General features: G+C 41.4%; 1 protein-coding gene across 11 annotated transcripts in view; it reads left to right on the plus strand.

Annotated features, from left to right (window-relative positions):
* Positions 1–22,625, plus strand: part of ptprsa (protein tyrosine phosphatase receptor type Sa) — a 295,610-nt gene that overhangs the window by 99,453 nt on the left and 173,532 nt on the right. The window contains exon 2 of one of the 11 annotated variants that reach the window (XM_061778232.1): positions 7,926–8,034. The exons of the other annotated variants lie outside the window; for them this stretch is intronic. The gene's annotated coding sequence lies outside the window, so the exon portion shown is untranslated. The remainder of the gene's footprint in view (positions 1–7,925; positions 8,035–22,625) is intronic. 11 annotated transcript variants of the gene reach the window in all.

The following is a 22,625-nucleotide window of genomic DNA, read 5'->3' on the forward strand; positions in this document are numbered from 1 at the left end:
ACTGTCACCTTTTCTGCTTTCTGCCCCTTCTCTTGATGCCTCCAGCTTTACAAGAGTTGAATCACCTGAAGGTCTGCAAATTTACTTTTGATGTGAAGCAAGTGCAGAACGTCTACAGAGTGCTGATGTTCACCCATTTCACACAGTCTCACCAACAAATATTGTGCAAAGTTTACTTTTTAAAGTCCACAAGTTACGATGAATTTACTCCTTCTCCCCTAGGCCTAATCGCATCATCCTAATAGTTATGCAGTTAATATGAACTTGTTTTGGTGAGAGGTAATTAACAGCCCTTCTTGGACAGGCATTAAGGCATTCTTCCCTGTTTCTTTGTCTGCAACTCCTCTGTCCGCCTCCATATTCTCCTCTCTGGCTGTTGGGCTGCTTCTATGTTAAGTGTTATTACCAGCTGTCTTGCCCCAGATTGATGCACAGCATTACACTTGGGCGGCCTGCCTCCTCCTCCTAAGCAAACCATGTCTGGGAGGAAAGGTTGCCCTGTGCCCTGGCAGTGTGACCCTTGTGAGCCTCCAGACATGTGGCACTGGGGAGCAGTTGAAAAGGACCTCCAGTTCTTATGCCTGATTGGCTAGAGCAGGTTGCAGTTAGCTCATTTAAATGCTGCTCATGCGGGCCGTTAGATGGTGCATGCCAGCCTGTTGAGCCATCTGCATGAAGTGTATATCTGGGAAGCAATTGCCCCAAACCATTCCTCTAATTTTGGCCTCTTAACCCACATGAGGCAATAAACTTTGAGACTTGCCAAGACTAAATGCATGACAGCTGAGTAGTAAAGAAGGTCAGTTCTTAGGTCCGGGGTCTACAACAGTTAATCTGTCAGTCAGCGGGAGTGTGTTTGAATTTCCCCTGAACACAGTATCTTGTACGCTCTTTGGTCAGTTGAGCCTACAGTATATTCAGTAGTAATGCCACAGACTGTTAATAGAAGAGCCATATTTGATTAGAGGCCCAGCCACCAAGAAAGTACAGCCATTATTTTACAAAGTGGTTCAGTCGTGCTCACTACAGTACAGCTTAGAACTGTAAATTCTGATCTTTGAGTGTGCTTCTGCATCACAATGTGTAGGCGGGATAGCAAAAATGAAGAGTAATATTGCAAGCTTACACAAGAAATCTTTGAATCCTCTCCCTGTTTTAATCCACTTTAATCATTCCCACTGTATCATATCAGGATCCGTTGTTGTAGATTGTGTACCAAATAAAACCACAAATTTGTATGATTTTTCATAAATGCCATGTCGCAACTGCAAATACTGCTCTATTATTATTGTGTATATGTCGCTTTACAACTAGAATCCTGTGATATTTTCTTACTGATTGTTACGTGGCATTAAAAGCTTGGAAATAAGAGAGGTCAGAAACATTCAATAATCCTCAAAGTCTCATTTCTATTGTTCCTTTTGTTAATTTTGCGTGGCCTCAACTTTTGGGACATCTGGCACTATGTGTGTGTTTGGGTGAGGGCACTCAGCTGCCCTTAGGGTGGGAGGTGGGAGTGAAGGGGACTACAAAGAACATGTATGTGCAGGCTGGGGGGGTTTGGGTGGGGGTGTTCTTAGTATAGAGAAAGGGAAGTGAAGTAGCCAAAAGAAGAGTAGGCAGATAATTGATGGGTAGAAGTGTGTGTGTTTCTGTGTGTGTTTGCGCACACTGCAAACAACTAAACATTAGCCTCTGGGAGGGTGAGAGAAGAAGAGAGGGCACCCGTGGACAGGAGTCTAGTTGGAGAAGGGGGCTGGGGAGAGGAGTACAGTAAGGAAGAGAAGAGATTGGAAGAAAGTTGGAAGGATGTGAGGGACGCATCAGTCAGCACTTGCCAGGGTTAAGGAGGAGCAACTACCTATCTGTCAGGCTGATTGTTCATACCTATGCATCAGGGGATACGTGTCCCAGTTTATGAAAGATGGCGGGCTTTCAGTATGTGGGTCACTTAACAAAAATGGCTGCCTGTGGAACAGGGCCAGGATTGAATTGTATGCAGATCCCACCATCTCGTTTCAGTGTCGATGCTTGTTCCCACGCCGTTTTCGGTGTAATCCATATTTCACCCTCTCTCTATCCAGTTTGGCACACTACATGCATTTATTTAACATTAATACATTCCCACAACACTATAGCGCTCAGCATTGAAAAGCCCAATCATGAAGGCTTGTCAGTAATTACAACTTCCGTAGCCTGAGCCCCTTTTCAAACAGCATGTGCTGCCTCATTTCGGTGCAATGAAAACAAAGCCTACATACTATAGTCTGGATACACAAATTACAGTGGACCAGTGGTGCATAAAAGAGAGAGATGTGGAGAATCCACCAGAGGCAAAATGCATTGAAGATCCTCTCACTTTTTCACTGTGCATCTCATAGCCGGGAAGAAAATGTTTGTGAAGCACATCGCAGTACAGCGCATAAAAACCTTCTTTGTGGTTGCAAAGAGAGAAGGTGACATTTTGCATGTAAATGATGACAGAAAGTGTCCATTCTGTTGTAAGTGACAGCAAACAGAGTAGACCTCCTTGTATTTACTTTTGTTGAACATTTTCGCTGTTTCTCTTATATTGTTGTCATGCTGAGAAGACTAATTAAATCAAGACTGTGTCTATTTGCGGATATGACATAAAAATGTCAAACATACATGCTTACTATAGCCTACTGTCTGCTGACTTAACCTATTTTCTGTCGCAAAGAAAAATAAAACCGTACTTTCTCGTGTATAATACACATTTTTTTCCCCCCGAAAAAATGTTAAGTCAATAGTGCGCATTATACATACATAGGGGAAGATGGAAAAACTTTCACATTTATAAATGTATGCCACCATCTAGAGGTTATGAAAAAGCAGTACACTTTCATTCTAATATGCCACAGCCACCTAGAGGTTAGGAAAAAGGTATAGCCTACACTTTCATTCCAATATTACAGTGGTACGTATGACTGCATATATGTATGTATAGGTGTGCTCATAAGTTTACATACCCTGGCAGAATTTGTGAAATATTGTTTTTTTTAAATACGACTGATGACTGAACAATAACCATCATTAATTTATTTATGGTTATGTTTTGTTTAATGATAATGCTTGTCTGAAATGCTTGACAGTTTAAATTGAATCCCATTGAAATAAAATTAAATGTGTTTCGCCTGGCGCTTCGTTTTCTTTAAAGAATTGTACCCATCTTACAAATTCTCCCAGGGTAATCAAACATATGAGCACAACTGTGTGTTTTCTCATTTACTCAATAAAAGTAGGGCTGTGAATTTCAAAATAAGAGCAAGTAAATAAAAAGAATTACGTGTTCAAATAAAGTGCTTAATTATTTGAAAGAAAACAAAATACAGATAATACTTCATGTTTTGATCATATGGGTGGAAGCAAAATCATGCATTGTAAAAATGGATTATTCATAGGGAGAAGTGTTTTCCAGAATTTTGATGTCAACTTTGGGGGTGCATATTATACATGGGTGCAGATTATACACGGAAATTACGGTAATATATATTTTTTAAGTGATTGTATTTCTTTGCTGACTTTGCTTGGGTTTTAACCTCAGTGGGAGGTTAGGTGTCGATTGCCTTTGGATTGTTAGTTCATTAGAAAGTAGAATTATGTAAAATACAGTGATCATTTCCTTGTGGTATATGGACCAACTAGGAACCAATTGCATCTGTGGTGGTGGTGAACATTACATGTCTATTAATGTGTTGTTTCCATCCCTTGTAATCATTCCTGGAGATTTTGGAAATACAATTATTTTAAAGTGTTATTTTAATTATTATTATTTTATTATTCTTTAGAGCACTTTACATTGCTGTGCAATGATATATTGTAATTCTGCATCTCAAAAGTAAAATCAGATTATTGTTTTTTTTTGGTTCAGATTATGAAATCCAAACAATTTGGCAGAAGAGTATGTCACTTACAGAAGCTTAATGAAAAAGCTAATCCGTAATGAAAAGTGAGGGGAACTATTTGAATCAGAGATAAGGGGAAAATAAGCACCACCAGAGGGAGGGGAGTAACCCCATCCCTGCTTGCATTCCTTTGTTTGAATGCTGACTTGCTATTTTGTTTTATTTATTTGAATTGTGTCACAGATACCAAACTGCTTCATATCATTGTTAAACGATTCCAATAGATTTTGACAGCAGAATTGGCAAAGATAATTATACAGCGACCAACTATTGTCATTGCCCTGGTTTGGCTGTGTATATGTTTGATCAGGTGGTCAATAGATGGGACCGCTGACTTGTTCCCAAAAATGTTTTTAGGAACATGTCCACAGGATTATTATGGGCTTTAATCAACCCCCTGCTGCAGCCCAGTTAAATCAGCACTATGGCCTCATCGACCCATTGCGGATGTCCCAATTAGTATACTGTATGAAATAAAATTGGGATTAATATGGGGAGATGGTGTTGACCAAAAAAAAAAAGTTGACATGACCAGTTAACATAGTATAATGTAATAGTAGTATGGCTAATTATAATTATTGATCATTTGTATGAATTTGAAGCAAGACAAGGATATTGTCAGGTATAACAATCTTCCACACATAGAAGTACGTTTTAAAGCTGCTATGGTCGCATGCACGCACGCATATGTGTGGGAATGGTTGTTTATTTCTATGTGCCCTGCGATTTGCTGGCGACCAGTTCAGGGTGTACCCTGCTTCTTGCACAGAATCAGCAGGGATAGGCTCCAGCTTGTCTATGACCCTAGTGAGGATAAGTGGTACGGAAAATGGATGGATGTATGGTAGACCAAAGTAGGCCTTTCTTATAAATGGAGGTGGCCTATAATTTCCTTGGATGAGTGTAGTGCAGATGAGTGTAGTGCAGAAAGAGGAATAGAGCACAACAATGAAAGAAGGCAGGAGGGAGTCTGAGGTTTCAGCTGAGAATCAGGAGCAAGACAGTGAGCAGAGGGTCCCCTATTTTAATGGAGATAAAGGAGCACGAATGCATTTGAACTCGTGCCCTCGAGGGACGCACCATAAGGGCAAAATAGGAGTGAACAGATTGGGTTTAGTGTTTTTTTTTTTTTTTTAAAGCTACAGCCAAACTGTCATTTATATGCGCAGGGGTGCTCCCAATTTTGCAATCACCAAAAGGGCTATGGCCTCACTTTCCAGCTGCCACTGGTGAGGACTGTGCCAGAGCTAGGAAGGGATTTGATGCCAAATGAGATGGGCCCAACTGGCCTGCCTCAAACCACTCTTCACACCAAACATGATCAGTTATTTTTCCAATCTATCCCATGCATTTAGGTTATCTTGTTAGCTTATTATCAGATGTGTTTGTGTGTTGAATGGACTGCGGATACCATTAGTGGTTTTATCGTGCACACACAGTTGGGATTATTCTACCCACATTTCTTATTTAGGAATTAGCTTCCTTCTGCTGCGTGTGTTAGACTGTGGTGTAAAAACTGTATGTGGCATATGGTCACTTATTTGTATATTTTTTTAATTTATTTGACAAATGTTTTACTCTATGCAGAGTGTGTGCATTTCTCACGCTAAAAAGAGAGGTTTTGTTCATGTATTGGTCATTTCCAAAGCCAGTATATATTTGGATATACTCAGGACACTGAGTTTACTCAAAGCTTACGAGCACACACCCTATCTATCACTTTTACAATGTGTCGCTTTACCACACCGAGAGACCAACAGCTGCCTGTGGCATGTACCCCTGTGTGAAGGTAATGTTCTGGCCTCCAGGCTGTGAGCCTGTCCAGTTAATAATACAGTGTCCTCGTCTATTGTAAATCACAGTTGCGTCTTGTTTGGCTGATACCTTTGGGAGACTTGCATGGAATAGCATGTGTTACATGGGACAGCGTAGAATGAATGAAGTCAGAAAATAAAAGCAACTCCCTACTTGATGGATTGTAAGATTTCCGTCTGTATTATATGGGATCTGAATATTAAAATGCCTGGAGTGACATTTATGATCAGTGGAACACAATTACTCATATTTTATCTGTGTTGGGCATTTTGTGTGTAGAGGAGCATAGGAGGAGAGAAAACTAGATTTTGCTGCAATTTATACTGATTTTTTGGGAAAAAAAAAACATTGGAAGACAGGATGTGGTTCTTACTGCTGAAATCTTGTGAAATTATGGTAGTGGTAGAAGTGTGGGTGCTGTGGATATAAGAACCAGAGATACATTGTTGGGAAGTTATATAGGAAAAATTAAACCTGAGGTAGGATTTTGTAGCATCCTGTATAAAATACGTGGTGACTTTAATATATCATATGCAGTAGTTAGATTTATAAAGATAGCATAACCCTAAGCAGGTGATCAAGATTAGAGTCAAGCAAAGTCATGTACAACCCCAATTCCAATGAAGTTGGGACGTTGTTTTAAACATAAATAAAAACAGAATATAATGATTTGGAAATCATGTTCAACCTATATTTAATTGAATACACTACAAAGACAAGATATTTAATGTTCAAACTGATAAACTTTATTTTTTTTTGTAAATAATCATTAACTTTGAATTTTATAGCTGCAACACGTTCCAAAAAAGCTGGGACAGGTGGCAAAAAAGACTGAGATAGTTGAGGAATGCTCATCAAACACCTGTTTGGAACATCCCACAGGTGAACAGGCTAATTGGGAACAGGTGGGTGCCATGATTGGGTATAAAAGGAGCTTCCCTGAATTGCTCAGTCATTCACAAGCAAAGATGGGACGAGGTTCACCTCTTTGTAAACAAGTGCGTGAGAAAATAGTCGAACAGTTTAAGGACAATGTTCCTCAACGTACAATTGCAAGGAAATTAGGGATTTCATCATCTACAGTGCATAATATCATCAAAAGGTTCAGAGAATCTGGAGAAATCACTCCATGTAAGCGGCAAAGCCTAAAACCAACATTGAATGCCTGTGACCTTCGATCCCATCAAAAACCGACATCAATGTGTAAAGGATATCACCACATGAGCTCAGGAGCACTTCAGAAAAACAATGTCAGTAAATATAGTTCGGTGCTACATCCGTAAGTGCAACTTGAAACTCTACGATGCAAAGCAATAGCCATTTATCAACAACACCCAGAAATGCCACCGGCTTCTCTGTGCTTGAGCTCATATAAGATGGACTGATGCAAAGTGGAAAAGTGTTCTGTGGTCCGACGAGTCCACATTTCAAATTGTTTTTGGAAATTGTGGTCGTCGTGTCCTCCGGGCCAAAGAGGAAAAGTACTTTCCGGACTGTTATGGACGCAAAGTTCAAAAGCCAGCATCTGTGATGGTATGGGGCTGTGTTAGTGCCAATGGCATGGGTAACTTACACATCTGTGAAGGCACCATTAATGCTGAAAGGTACATACAGGTTTTGGAGAAACATATGCTGCCATCCAAGCAACGTCTTTTTCATGGACCCCCTTGCTTATTTCAGCAAGACAATGCCAAACCACATTCTGCACGTGTTACAACAGCGTGGCTTCATAGTAAAAGAGTGGGGGTACTCGACTGGCCTGCCTGCAGTCCAGACCTGTCTCCCACTGAAAATGTGTGGCGCATTATGAAGCGTAAAATACGACAACGGAGACCCCGGACTGTTGAACAGCTGAAACTGTACATCAAGCATGAACATGAAATATCTTGTCTTTGTAGTGTATTCAATTAAATATAGGTTGAACATGATTTGCAAATCATTGTATTCTGTTTTTATTTATGTTTAACCCAACGTCCCAACTTCATTGGATTTGGGGTTGCATCTAAAGAGGCCCGTGCGTTTTTGAACATTATTTTCTTACAAACTAACCCACATTCCCTGCTCTTATTTGAGTAGAATTTACAGTACATAAAACAAGTTTAGGGAAACACTGTCAGGACATATCTGTAATCTAAGATGACTGTGTTTACATTTGTGTATTTTTGTCCCACTGACATCTTGCAGGACCTGTGCGGCTGTACATATATCCACTCAAGGACCCCTGCAAATGAGGCTCCATGGTGGTCGGTGGTCTTTCTTTTGTCAATGAGATGAACTCCAGTCACCCTCAGTGGTGTGTGAAGTCATGGTTTGATACGTTTGACTTTTATGGTTAAAGACCAGCATTTTGCATGGTATTGAATAAAGTAGGCAACTTTGCAGAACAAAATAAGGCATCATATTCATTAGCGAAGTCCCGATCTAGCTTTGTCACTTCCGATCCAATAGCAATATTGCAGCCTTGAGTTTTGGCCGATAACGTTTTCGGTCCTATCGAATAACAGATAGAGAGAGATAATCATACATACTTTCCTTATTTTTGTAGTATGGAATGTTAGAAAAGGCTTGATCAAGTTGTATTACTCAAACAGAGAACAATGAGCAACAGGTAGGTTGGTATGAGGAAAAACTAAATCATCAGTCTTCTCTTTGGTCTTCCTCCAACTCTCTTGCCTGGCAGCTCCGTCATCATCATCCTTCTACCAATATACTCATTATCTCTCCTCTGGCCGTGTCCAAACAATTCAAGTCTCCTCTCTCCAACTTTGTCTCAAAAACATCTAACCTTGGCTGTCTCTCTGATGAGCTCATATCTAATCGTAGCCAACCTGGTCACTCCTAGAGCGAACCTCAACATCTTCATTTCGGCCACCTCCAGCTCTGCTTCCTGTTGTTTCTTCAGTGCCACTGTCTCTAATCCTCACCACTGTTTTATAAACTTTGCCCTTCATCCTAGCAGAGACTCTTCTGGCACACAACACACCTGACACCTTCCTCCAGCCATTCCAACCTGCTCGGACCAATTTTCTTCACTTCCTTACCATACTCACCATTGCTTTGGACTGTTGACCCCACGTATATAAAGTCCTCCACTCTCACTATCTCTTCTCCCTGTAGCCTCACTCTCCCCCCTCCACCCCTGTCATTTATGCACATATATTCTGTTTTACTTCAGCTAATCTTCATTCCTCTCCTTTCCAGTGCATGCCCCCCACCTTTCAAACTGTTCCTCTAACTGCTCCCTGCTTTCACTCCAGATCACAAAGTCATCTGCGAACATCATGGTCTATGGGGATTCCACTCTAACCCCATCTGTCAGCCTATCCATCACCACTGCAAACAGGAAGGGGCTCAGGGCTGATCCCTGATGAGGTCCCACCTCCACCTTTAACTGCTCTGTCACACCTATAGGACACCTCACCGCTGTTCTGCTGCCCCCATGCATGTCCTGTAGTATTCTAGCACACTTCTCTGCCACTCCAGACTTCCACATGCAGTACCACAATTCCTCTCTGGGTACTCTGTCATAGGCCTTTTCTAGATCTACAAAGACACAATGTAGTTCCTTCTGACCTCTGTACTTGTCCATCAACTGTCTGACCAACCTGTTTAGCTCATTTTCTCCTTCTTCAGTGTTCAACCTGGCATACATGTCATCATATGCTTCTTGTTTGGCCTTTTGCCACCTCTACCTTCCCCCTACGTTGCATCGCCATTTATTCCTTTCTCCTCTCCCCAGTCCTCTCAGTGTCCCACTTCTTCTCAGCCCACCTCTTATATGATTTCCTGTACTTTGAGGTTCCACCGCCAAATCCCCTTTTCCTGTTTCCTACCAGAAGATACACCAAGTACTCACCTGCCTGTCTCTCTGATCACCTTGACTGTAGTGGTCCAGTCTTCTGGAAGCTCCTCCTATCCACAGAGAACCTGTCTGACCTCTTCTCAAAAAATTAAAAAATAAACTTCAATAGAACCAATAATAACACAAATATTTATTTAAATTGCAGCATAACCACTGCTTTACTTAAACATAATCATATTCTCCAATTGAATATATTAAAAACAAAATACATTCGAAAACCATAAAAAATATTGTCAAGAAACAATGAATACAAATTATACTAGGGTGAGAAGCTCGGTTATCCGGGAGGATCTCAGAGTAGAGCCGTTGCTCCTTCACATTGAGAGGAGCCAGATGAGGTGGCATCTGATTCGGATGCATCCCGGACGCCTCCTTGGTGAGGTGTTCCGGGCACGTCCCACCGGGAGGAGACCCCGGGGACGACCCAGGACACGCTGGAGAGACTACGTCTCTCTGCTGGCCTGGGAACGCCTCGGGATCCCCCCGGAAGAGATGGATGAAGTGGCTTGGGAAAGGGAAGTCTGGGCGTCCCTGCTAAAGCTACTGCCCCCGCGACCCGACCTCGGATAAGCGGTAGAAGATGGATGGATGGATGGATGGACAAATTATACTTTCAAAGTGCAAAATAATTTAAGTTGAATTTAGTTATTTTTTTTCAGTATATGATGGGAACAGCATTTGGTTTCTCCACATGTGCAGCAATGCATCTGGGGTATAGTTTTATCAACAATGTAATGGTGGATAGGAATAATGTAGTGAGGGTTAGATGCTTGTACTGCCCCGTTTGTGTGTGCCTATTTGGCATCGCCGTTCCTGCTGTGCACATCTTGACCTCTGAGGGGCAGTGTGGTGCTAGCAATGAGATAAAGACTTGCAGTAACAAAGAAAGTAAAAGTCACGATTGAATATTGTTAATATAACTCGGTTTCTACAGAGTTTGAAGAATATGCGGCTGAGAGTATTGTTATATTGCCTGTTTGCATGTGTTTATACAACGTTTGTCTACCAATATTCATTAGTTTGAGAGATATAAGTGCCGCAAGTTTGATGGTCATTTTCGTTAGCTCGTCAATGGTGTTTTTCATTCGTTATGAGTTAGCTTTGAGCTAGGGATTTTTGTGAACAAAAACGAAGAAAGAAACAAAGTCTTTGACGGATTTGACATTCAATAAGTGTAATTCTTTTGTTATGTCTGTTTAGTTTTAGAGTGAACTTCAACTGTAGTTTTTTGTAAAGTCAAACATACCTGTAAAAATAACTCTGAACACTTATGACAATGTAATGTCAAGAACATTATATGGAAAATGGCTGCATTATTGTCGGGATTTGGGAATAAAATTTTGCTGATTTCTTTGAGGTGCTCCATAGTTGTATTTATTTATTGTGTTTTTCTGATGAAACTCTACTTACAGATTTCACTTATTCACAAACTTGTAAACATTGGAGCATGTCCTTTGTGCTGGTTGGAATAGTGTTGTATGAGGGTGCTCACACAATAAGTGTACATACACTATGTAATAGTTTGTGACTCTTCCATCATTTTCAGCGGCAATTATTTATGATGTTCTACTTAGCAGTGAGCTGCATCCCTGTATTAAACATGTTGAACAAGAGAATTATGTTGGATTCCTTCGAAGGGGCACATGAGACAAGGGTTCCATCACTATACCGCATGGTCATTTCTTTTGTCTGAGCCATAGCCCACCACGTTCTCCTGTTTTTATCTGCTAGCACCAGCTCATCGCCATGCAGACCCAACAAGTCCTGTTCTGAAGGTGACTTTGGCCTCTAAGACCTCATGACTTCATTTTATCTGCTGGCTAAACAACACTGTAATTGATTCTCAAATTATAGACAGCAGGACATGTTGACCTTCAACGGGCCCATAAGATACAATTTACATTTACATTTTTTGATGCTCCAGATTGTATCTGAAGTCCTTAAGATGCAGTCAAGAGTTAAAATCATTGCCTACCTAAATCTTAATGTGCTACAAAGTAAACCACCCTCACACAACCAATTTTCACGTTGGCTTTAAGTGCGTGAGATATTTTTACTTTGAGTTTGTGATCTCGCGTGATATGAGTTGCTGTAGGTTATTAGATGAAGCGATTGCATATACTTGACCTGCTGGCATTGGCTCAAAACCGTAGGCAATGATTCTGGAGGGTTGGATGAATGGAGAATAATGTATACACGTGTGCTTACGCAACAGACAGTATTATTCTTTTTATATCTGTGGAAAAATGGAGAAACGTGGAGAAAGAAGGTAAAGAAAATACGCATTCCTTGGAGACTGCCATGTCAAGAAGAATGGGAGGGAGGAGATTGCATGAGACAAAGTAGGAATGAAGTATGTCAGTGAAAAGGAAGATGTCGAGAAATGAACAAACCAGTCATGCTGTAAATATAATGCTAGTTTGAGGGATATAATGTTTTTTTTTAATGTTGTAATTGAAAAATCTCCTTGATCTATGCTGGGGAGAATGCACAATTAATTAATTGATTATTTGGTATTTTTAATGGAATGGAATAATCTGAATTCTTGTTTTACTTCCCGTGTTGAGCAGAATTATGCTCCAAGACGAGTTGTGAATTTTGTTTTTTGTGATTTTTGCACAAATTTTTGTGGATGAAACTCAATTTAACATAGCTGATGTCATGTTGTTAATCTTAAAACAGCAAACGACAACCCCAATTCCAATGAAGTTGTGTTAAACATAAATAAAATCAGAATACAATGATTTGCAAATCATGTTCAACCTATATTTAATTGAACACACTACAAAGACAAGATATTTAATGATTTTTAAAATATTTAAACTGACAAACGTTATTGTTTTTAGCAAATAATCATTAACTTGGAATTTTATGGCTGCAAAAAGCTGGGACAGGGTCATGTTTACCACTGTGTTACATCACCTTTTCTTTTCTCAACATTCAATAAACGTTTGGGACCCGAGGACACTAATTGTTGAAGCTTTGTAGGTGGAATTCTTTCCCTTTCTTGCTTGATGTACAGCTTCAGCTGTTCAACAGTCCAGGGTCTCCATTGCCGTATTTTACGCTTCATAATGCGCCACACATTTTCAATGGGAGACAGGTTTGGACTGCAGGCCAGTCTAGTACCCGCACTCTTTTACTACGAAGCCACGCTGTTGTAACACGTGCAGAATGTGGTTTGGCATTGTCTTGCTGAAATAAGCAGGGGCGTTACTGTATCGCACATAAGTCATGTTCATGTTAAAAATGGACAACATAAATGTAACCCTGCGGTTAATACACACATTCAATGAACCAGAGGTAACATAAACACACTTAACTGATAATGATTCACGTCCTTAGTACGGAGAAAAAGTTCAGCATTGCATGCCGCAATGCTTGCTGGGGACCGGCGAGCAGCCGATCTATTGACTAATCTCAACAAAAGTACACAAACAACACCCTTTTTTTTTTTTTTACTTCACAAGAATCGTTCCATTGCCAATTTGTTCTATGTGCATGATGAGTTGTGTCCTGTGTGTCCTCCAAAAACATCGACTTACTGTACTTAACGCTGTTAATAGCGTTGCAAAAAAGTATGGTGGACAAGCGGCTGTTGTGACAGAAAGGCGGACTTGCCATGCAGGGGAGACGTGCCGGTTTTGTTTGGCTTCAACAAAGCAGAGTGAACTTCCGTGCCGTATACTGCACTGTATCATACAGGTGAGTGAGTCGGCCTATTAATTCAGAGATTTTCAATGACATGCAGGGCAAACATATTATAATATTAAAATCTTTGAGTGAATTTATTTTGGTGGGAAAAAAATGCACAAAATGAGTTCTTGCACTTAATGTTATTTTGCTGTTCATCAGTTTTGTGATATATGGGGAATAAAAAAATTTCTGTACGAGAGCCTTTTTGCACTGGAATAAAGTTTGAATCAATGGAGTGAGGTTCGGCCAAAGTAGCAGTGTTAGCCTATCCATGGTTCTGCACCCTCTTAATTTTAATATTCTCAAATCGTTATAAAGTCTTCTGGTCTTTAGGTTGTTGCTCATATTTCTTATGGCATTGGTAGTCACTTTACTTGGTACAGTTGTCCTAAGCATTTGAATGATTTAGATTTAGTTGAGCGCAGTTCTGTTCTGAGAAGGCAAAGGGAAATAGCCTGACTTTCCTTCACTATCATAGACTGCCCCCCTTGATGGAACAATTGAGAGAAAAGGTCAACATCTTCAGAACTTTTTTGATTAATGTCATGGATTTCTTTTTTTGTAATACCCTCAGCCGCCCTGTTGTCTTGGTTGCAGTTGCTGCCTTTGGATGACCTCTGTTGGGGCTTGAAATAGGCCAAAGGCAACAGATGGAAAAAGCCTCAGCTGAGAAAGATGACAGGTGATCTGAGGTGCTGTATTGCAGATGAAGCGAGACTTCATTTCTTCCTGCTTGCGCTTGTTTTAAAGGTTCCTCTGAAATATTAGCACCTCTTTCATTTTATTTGAACTTCAAGCATGTCAACATAGCACAGTATGTTTCATATTGACATGTTGGGGTCATTTTAAAATGATTTTCCTTGGTTGTGTCATGCTATGTTTTTCTCAGTTGACACCTAAGTCAATCATATTCTCCTTGGGTTTCATCTTTCAGTAGCACTGGACTCATCAGCTGGCACAAGAATGTGCATGACACTTTTTGATGGGAAATTTGTTTTCTGCATTCCTGCGAGCAATTGTTAGTGCAACTTGGGTTTGACGTGGTGTGCCACCACAGTGCTTCGGCTCCCTTCTTCTCACTCCTATCGCAAATTGCCATTGCAACCTTTTTACTGTAAGTCACACACAAGGCGCAATGTAGTTTGGAGATGCACAGTGAACATCACTCTTAAGCATTGAGAATGCATTCTTATTTACAGTGATTGGCACCAGATGCTGTAATCCTGTCCTTAATGTCATTTTAGATTACACAGCAAGCAATTTCGACAAATAGAGACTGTGTACCTTATAAAACAGTCCCTTAGAGAGGACCCTTGATTTGATTAGTACCTTTACAAAGCACAAACAGCAAACCTGTGAATTAAATCCGATCCAAGATGTGTAATTCTACCATGGTGGAAAACGTTGCTGGCACACCTGTCGCAGTTTAAGGTTCTGAGTTTGAATTTGCCCTTTCTGAGTGGAGTTTGCATCTTCCCTACATGTTTTTAGGTTTTCTACAGGAAAACCGGGACGTGACCTTCTAACATTTGCAACTCACTAACAGCGCTTCACCATTTATTTTACCTTTTCTTAAAAGTTGAAAACTTAGTGAAAGTCTACTGCTCGACTCCCATGCCATCAACGGTTTATTTTTAATTTTTCATAATCTTTGATGTAGGCGCCACAGGGGCCGACTGGTTAGCACATCTCCCTCACAGTTCTGAGGGCCGGGGTTCAAATCCGGCCTCGCTTGTCTGGCGCTTGCATGTTCTCCCCGTCCTTGCGTGGGTTTTCTCTGGGTACACCGGTTTCCTCCCATATTCCAAAAACATGCATGATAGTGTAGCGGACTTGCGCTCCGCAGATCGAGGCTCGCACCCACTTGTGAACCCCTACTCCTCCACGCTGCCCTGCTCTGAGACAGCGACTAGGACAATGCCTGGTGTGGACCTTAACCTAATTAGCAGCTCCCCATCAAATCTTGATTCCTGTCATCAAAAGACCCCTTCCCTGACCAAATGGTTGGGGAAGACTATGTGGTTAATATTCACCCATGCGTGTGAGGCTCCACCGACTGGCGTTGAGAGGAACTGCAAGCGCCAGAACTTGTGGCGCTTGCAGTGATGGTTTGATGGTTGTTAACGGAAGATAAAATGTCCGTTTTTATACCTTGCAAACTCTGTAGAAATATTCCAAATGTATGCCTTGGTGTCTGTGTCCCCATTCTCACTTTCTCCTCTGCATGATTTCGAAAGCGGTTCATGATTTGAAATCAAACTGTACGAAATGTTGGATTGAACAATAAGCAACCCATCTGCCACGACCAAAGTTTAAACAATGATTCTATGCGTGAGAGTACAAAGTTGGGAGTGTTTGAGATTATTATTTTAAAACCTATTTACTGAAATTTGTACACAAGATTCAGGCTGGTGGGCGTGGTCTTCTAAAAGTCGGCACTCCCTCTTCCTACGCCCCGCCCTTGGGGTATTTAACTCTAAACTCACACCTTTCTCAGAGTTGAGTTGAGGCTTCTTTTTCCTTCTCCTCGTACCTGTGCTGGCAGCTCGCCAGCTCAGTGGCCTCCGGGCACCCCTCCGCCCCTTTTTTTGTTCCCTTTTTGTCCTCGGGTGCCACCACGTGTGCGAACGCCCGCCGCTACCAAGCCGGCGACGTTTTCGATCGAAGAAGTAGACCGTGCGGCTCCGATCGCTTCTCCATAGCCACGATCGGTCGGCGGGGCCTCAAAAAGCCACTGCCGGCATCCTGAAGGGATCCCGCAAGCCTCTGAGGGCCAAAGCTCGGCCTGCCACCAGGTCAACCGGCAGGAAAGTTATGAGCGCATCCCAAACGGGACAACAACTTTCCTTTCCTACTACTTTTTATTTTTGTGCATTTGGTTTTTCTTCAACCAAACCTGCTTCTTTCCCGCCTGAGGTCCGGAGGAAGACCACCCCAAAGACCAGCTGATCTGCGTTTGTGTGTCGACACTGCAATCCTTACTATGATGTACAACATCAGTGCGGAATAATTGTGGGGAAATTACTAGCTTCATACGAAATCCCAACTTTGCCTTCTCTCGCTCTGACTCAAAGCATTAAACGCTCACACGCTCATTTAGTTTAGCCCAGCGACCACACACGATGTCCTCTTTTCCTTTTTCGTACACCTTATTTTCTTTCTTTCGTTTACCCTTAGTGTTATTTGCTTGTTGTAGTTTGCAGTTGTGTGTTTCATTAAATATGCCATAAAATTCCACTCGTGGTCGTATTTTGTGTGTGTTCTGAATTTGAGTAAACCTCTGTAACATAGGACTCAAAAAGTCGTAGAGTGTAGCAACCTACAGATCATGAGACTGATTTAAAAAGGTTTGTCGTCATTTCGCCTAAAGTTAAACTTGAAAAATTTGACGTGGTGCCCTTTTCGAGACATTAGTTTGATTTCAACAATCAAATCAAATTTACGCTAAACCGGAAGTAACGCAGTAACGTATTACTTTATCCTAAATTAATTACAATTCTTATTTAATACATAATCGCTACAGTAGGTTAATTGATGACTCTAAATTATCCATAGATGTGTGAATGATTGTTTGTCTGTATGTGCCCAGTGATCGGCTGGCCACCAGTTCAGGGTGTCCCCCGCCTCTCGCCCAGAGTCAGCTGAGATAGGCGCCAGCACGCCCGCGACACTAGTGAGGATAAGTGGTACAGAAAATGGATGGATGGATAATCTTTGATGTTCTTTTATCGGGTTTGCAAGATACTTTAGGTTGAAAATGCCCAGGAGGCCCTTTTTCAAGCTATTCTAGTTGGCCTTTTATGCCTGGCAATTGAGACTGCTGGATTTCTCATTAATATTGAATATGTAAATAAGATTTGCTCTATTTTCACAACCATAAGGCGCACCGTATTAAAAGGCGCAGTCTCAGTTACGGGGTCTATTTCTGTATTTAACACATACATAAGGCGCACCGTATTATTGGGCGCAGGCATGGTAAAACATACGCTAGCTTAAAACATACGGTAGCATGCATGCACGCTAAAACAATGTTTTTAAAAAGGCAGCGGGAGCAAAACTGAGTTCATTTGTATTTTATTGAAGTGTTTAACAATGTACTCATGTTATTTTTTTTAATCAATCCTCATCCACAAATCCAACAAATGTGCCATCTTCATTGTAATTTTACAGATCCACTTCCGCTGGAAGCTGCTTGTCTAATGCATTTATTTTAAAGCCTTGACCTGGCAATATCAAGCTCTGTTCACACAGTTTTCCCTGTTGTATAAAGAACTGCGTGGCTCGAAGGCATGTGGGCCTAGACAGGGGTGGTGGTAGCAGCAATGTGACTCCGCTTAAGTACATGTTTTAGTAATTAAAAACGGTAGTAGTAGTAGCAGTAGTGAGAAGTAAGAAGTAGATTCGATGAAATGTTCCACAAACATCATATCTTGAAATAATTCAGTTTCTGACCAGTATTGTATGCATCAAATTTGGAAGAACACTGCACAGAACTGTAAACAATGACTTCAGTTTGCATGGCCACCTTGAGATGCTATTATTTTATTATTTGACTGCTTATTTTAATATAAAATGACTAGATAGTTTTGCTTGAAGCCTGAGATGTGTATTATCATATTTGTTTGCAGAGGTACAAAGTTACATCAGCATGAAAACAATTTATACTCACAAAGTAATGTCCATTCATCCATCCATTTTCTGAGCCACTTCTCCTCACTAGGGTCGCGGGCTTGCTGGAGCCTATCCCAGCTGTCATCGGGCAGGAGGCGGGGTACACCCTGAACTGGTTGCCAGCCAATCGCAGGGCACATAGAAACAAACAACCATTCTCACTCACAGTCATGCCTATGGGCAATTTAGAGTCTCCAATTAATGCATGTTTTTGGGATGTGGGAGGAAACCGGAGTGCCCGGAGAAAACCCACGCAGCCACGGGGAGAACATGCAAACTCCACACAGGCAGGGCCGGGGATTGAACCCGGGTCCTCAGAACTGTGAGGCTGACGCTCTAACCAGTCGCCCACCGTGCCACCCCAAAGTAATGTCATATGATAAATTTAATCAACCGCTGTTTCAATATGCAGAAAAAAATAACTTCCCAGTGAAAGCAAAGCAATTGTGCATTTAGATGTAAAAGCATGTGAATGAAGGCAGGGACTGCCAGAGATAAATAAAATTATATAGTTATAGGTTATAGTAATAGCTATAAGGGTTGGGCAGACAAAAACAAATTTAACGAAGAGGCCTCTGTGTTCCTTAATGTCATCTTGGGTTCCCACAAAAAATGCCAAAAATGTCAGTCTCTGTTTGCAAATTTGGGATAAATTTGTTTTTAGTTTTTATCCCCTCGAGTCATGATGTTTTAATTTGGCTCCCAACCTCAAATTGCGAAATTCTCACCGGCTGCTACATCATAAACAAAGCAATTTAGCATAATTGCATCTTTGGAGGAGCCTTCTCCTCAAGACAAGGTATTGATTTTCCCATTCTACTCTTTGTTTTGTCTTCATAGCTTATTTTTTGCCACATTCCTGGAAGAGTCCACATGGTTTTCACTCTCTCTCTCTCTCTCTCTCTCTCTCTCTCCCTCTCTCTCTCTCACATCACTCTCTCATCAGTCTCACTCTGTCTCATCACTCTTTCATGGAAAGTAATCAACTGGAAAAATGGCAACATGAATCCAATTTGATTACTGTAGAGAAAATAATGCTCACCTGAATGGCACAGATGTCGGTCTTTGACTATGTTGAATTTACTGAAGCCAGCAGTCAGCTTTGGGGAGAAATTGGACGAACATGTTGCGGAAGCCCAACAATTTGTAGCATGTGCAAAGGTTGCGCTTTGCTTGTTGAGTAGGCTTGATGCATATATTGCTGAGAGGACACCATTCAATGTAAAATAATTTGGGGGATTGTAAGGCAGTCATAATTATAGGAGTCAGGCTTTTTTTTTTTTTTTTAGCAGAGCTCAAGTCTAGATTAAAAAAAATGGTTGTGCTATCCTTCGAGGAAAAACGATTACTCAGATAGACATGATGGTATATACTGTGGCTTCAACTGGAAAGCCCATGTTTTTTTTTTTTAATCTTTTACATTTTGAAAGAGATCATTACTTGTGGAGTTTGGTTTCCTTACCTCATTCATGTAAATTATAATTTAGTGTTTTCTTTCATTAAAGGTTGAGGTTGTTAATTTTACTCGTAGTATAGTTGTCTTTTTGTACTGTCTCGAAAGGAATTGTATTCCTTAAGCTTTTAGATTTTTTTTTTATTCTTATACATGTTTGTAGGTTACTGTGACCCAAGGTCATGACGCCGTTGTGAAGTTTCTTTAGAACTGCATGCTGAATTCGTCTTATCATTAACAAATAAGCCGTATGTTTGGAGCCTCTTCCACTTATAGTCTTCCTCTGTCTGAACTGTAACCCATGCTGACAACTGACACACAGACAAACACGTGTGCACTGTATATTACACTTAAATTGTTGTCACGGTCATAATATGTAAAATGGGTCCATGCTGAGCATACATACATCCATCCATCCATCCATTTTCTGAGCCGCTTCTCCTCACTCGGGTCGAGGGCGTGCTGGAGCCTATCCCAGCTGTCATCGGGCAGGAGGCAGGGTACACCCTGAACTGGTTGCCAGCCAATCGCAGGGCACATTCAAACAAACAACCATCCGCCCTCACATTCACACCTACAGGCAATTTAGAGTCTCCAATTAATGCATGTTTGTGGGAGGAAACCGGAGTGCCCGGAGAAAACCCATGCAGGCACGGGGAGAACATGCAAACTCCACACAGGCGGGGCCGGGGATTGATCCCGGGTTCTCAGAACTGTGAGGCTGACGCTCTAACCAATCGGCCACCGTGCCGAGCATACATACAGTGAATATTAAAAAAGTCTACATACCCCTGTTCAAGTGCCAGGTTTTTGTGATGTAAAAAAAGAAAAGTAAAAAAATGAAAAGAAAAAAGTATTATAAGCCTTCAGTTTGGCCTAGAAACATGTTCGAACACATATACTAAGTATGTCCATTTACCCAAATGAATGCATTCTGAATTTCAATATAATAAGTAGTAGGACAACAAAGTTTAATACATAAAATCGGAAAAACTGTTTCTGTTTGTTTCTACTTTGCTGACCACCTCTAAAGTCATACAGAAAGGGGTGAAATTGAACATGGAAGAGCATCTCGTCCAACTCGGCTAATTGATTCTGACTCAAAATGATTCCCACTTTCGATACTGAATAGGTAAAAGAAGAGGTCACACTGTTGCAAGAGTTAACATTTACCAAATCGTAATGACCATTGATGAAATGTGTAATGAAGAAGTTCAGATATTTAAATTTCCCATAGTAATAATGGAGCGACTATTGTAGTGTTCTAAGTGTCATTAATTTACCTCTTTTAAAACTAGTCAGTAAGGACAGCACAAATTATCCTCACCTTTCGTGAGCATACACTATGTCAAGACAAGGCCATTTAGACTATCATAACTGATACATATAGAAGAATATAATACAGTTTATATATAAAAAAAAACATAAAAGGGTGCCAGTTAATACATCCATCCATCCATTTTCTGAGCCGCTTCTCCTCGCTAGGGTCGCGGGCGTGCTGGAGCCTATCCCAGCTGTCATCGGGCAGGAGGCGGGGTACACCCTGAACTGGTTGCCAGCCATTTGCAGGGCACATACAAACAAACAACCATGCACACTCACATTCACACCTACGGGCAATTTAGAGTCTCCAATTAATGCATGTTTTTGCAAGGTAGTGAGACTGTGTTCCACATTGATGAGGTTATTCCCCATTGACTATTTAGTCACAACAGACTTGCAGGTAGTCATTTTAAAACCCTAACACTCTTCGACATTATGCTATTTTTTTTTTTTATGAGTGTGAGGAAAATATAGTATATATATTATTGTCTGTGATAACAACTACCTACAAGATTACAGAGTTTGTCTGTGGAATTAATTTTTGGGTAGTAGAGGTGCTTTCAAACATCCATCAGACAACGCGTGTATGTGACCTCTTTACAGTGTGCTGACTTTGCAGCAGAGACATGGAAGGGTTAAATCCACCAGTGTTTGGACTGACTGATTCAGACATTTGTGGTCTCACACACAACTTTTCCGGATAATGTCCAGTTCAGGTTTGCAGTGCTTGTATGAAAGAGGCTATTCAGCGTGGGGTGTGGTTCTCCCAAATTTGAGAACACAGACACAGTACTCTACACCCAACCATATTTTTACAGTATGAATAGCCTCTCACAGATGTTCATGTTTATAGGGGCCTCATCAGCTCCAATTCAGACCTCCCTTCATGCGGCTGCACGCACACACGCATGCATGCACGCACGCACGCACGCAGACACACACACACACACACAATTTGGATAAGGAAGCAAAGAGTTATCAACAAGCAGATTAAAGTCTTTTAAAGGAACCTATCCACAGTTTTATTCCATGTCCTTGTCATCCATCCCCACAAATCTTCCCTCATCTTGCTTTAGTGAATATAAAATTCATCTCATAGGCTCAAAACCATCCATCCATCCATTTTCTGAGCCGCTTCTCCTCACTAGGGTCGCGGGGGTGCTGGAGCCTATCCCAGCTGTCATCGGGCAGGAGGCGGGGTACACCCTGAACTGGTTGCCAGACAATCGCAGGGCACATACAAACAAACAACCATTCGCACTCACAGTCACACCTAAGGGCAATTTAGAGTTTACAATTAATGCATGTTTTTGGGATGTGGGAGGAAACCGGAGTGCCCGGAGAAAACCCATGCAGGCACTGGGAGAACATGCAAACTCCACACAGTCGGGGCCGGGGATTGAACCCGGGTCCTCAGAACTGTGAGCTTGACGCTCTAACCAGTCACCCACCGTGCCGCCGGCTCAAAACCAAAGAGGTCTTAAAATGAAGCATGAACCCTTCCTCACCTGTTCTCCATGGCAGATAAAATGTTTAATCAGCAGGCTTTTTCCCCCCAAACCACACGTTAGATCTACTTCTTTTCTCACTGTAATTGTGTAGTGGTTTTGTCTGGACTTAAAAACTAGGCAATATTACTTTTGACTGCAAGAGCATCTTGTTGAACAAGATGGCGCCCGCCCGTGTGGTCGCCTCGGTTACGTGCTCGCTAGTATGTTTTTGTGTTTTTCGTTTATCTTTGCAGACATTACGCGACTCACTTACACAAGGGAAGACTTTCTAAACATTAGGGAGTCTACTCCGGACTTTCTTTCACCAACTTTTGCAAATCCGCTCAGTTTTTTCTCCGAGTTACTCACTGGGGGGGGAGGGGCTGCGG

The sequence above is a fragment of the Phyllopteryx taeniolatus genome, chromosome 7 (assembly GCF_024500385.1).
Source record: "Phyllopteryx taeniolatus isolate TA_2022b chromosome 7, UOR_Ptae_1.2, whole genome shotgun sequence".
Taxonomy (NCBI): Eukaryota; Metazoa; Chordata; class Actinopteri; order Syngnathiformes; family Syngnathidae; genus Phyllopteryx; species Phyllopteryx taeniolatus.